Source organism: Pecten maximus, chromosome 17 (assembly GCF_902652985.1).
Source record: "Pecten maximus chromosome 17, xPecMax1.1, whole genome shotgun sequence".
NCBI lineage: Eukaryota > Metazoa > Mollusca > Bivalvia > Pectinida > Pectinidae > Pecten > Pecten maximus.
The window spans coordinates 1,932,084-1,932,823 of record NC_047031.1 but is presented as its reverse complement, the minus strand read 5'-3'; positions in this window follow the sequence as shown (position 1 = coordinate 1,932,823).

The following is a 740-nucleotide window of genomic DNA, read 5'->3' as shown; positions in this document are numbered from 1 at the left end:
CCTCGCTCCCTGTGCTGTGCGCGTCCTCGCTCCCTGTGCTGTGCGCGTCTCGCTCCCTGTGCTGTGCGCGTGCTCGCTCCCTGTGCTGTGCGCGTCCTCGCTCCCTGTGCTGTGCGCGTCCTCGCTCCCTGTGCTGTGCGCGTCCTCGCTCCCTGTGCTGTGCGCGTGCTCGCTCCCTCTCGCTCCCTGTGCTGTGCGCGTGCTCGCTCCCTGTGCTGTGCGCGTCCTCGCTCCCTGTGCTGTGCGCGTGCTCGCTCCCTCTCGCTCCCTGTGCTGTGCGCGTGCTCGCTCCCTGTGCTGTGCGCGTCCTCGCTCCCTGTGCTGTGCGCGTCCTCGCTCCCTGTGGTGTGCGCGTGCTCGCTCCCTGTGCTGTGCGCGTGCTCGCTCCCTGTGCTGTGCGCGTCCTCGCTCCCTGTGCTGTGCGCGTGCTCGCTCCCTGTGCTGTGCGCGTCCTCGCTCCCTGTGCTGTGCGGGCCCTCGCTCCCTGTGCTGTGCGCGTCCTCGCTCCCTGTGCTGTGCGCGTGCTCGCTCCCTGTGCTGTGCGCGTCCTCGCTCCCTGTGCTGTGCGGGCCCTCGCTCCCTGTGCTGTGCGCGTGCTCGCCTCCCTGTGCTGTGCGCGTGCTCGCTCCCTGTGCTGTGCGCGTGCTCGCTCCTGTGGTGTGCTCGTCCTCGCTCCCTGTGCTGTGCGCGTGCTCGCTCCCTGTGGTGTGCGCTCCTGTGCTGTGCGCGCGTCCTCGCTC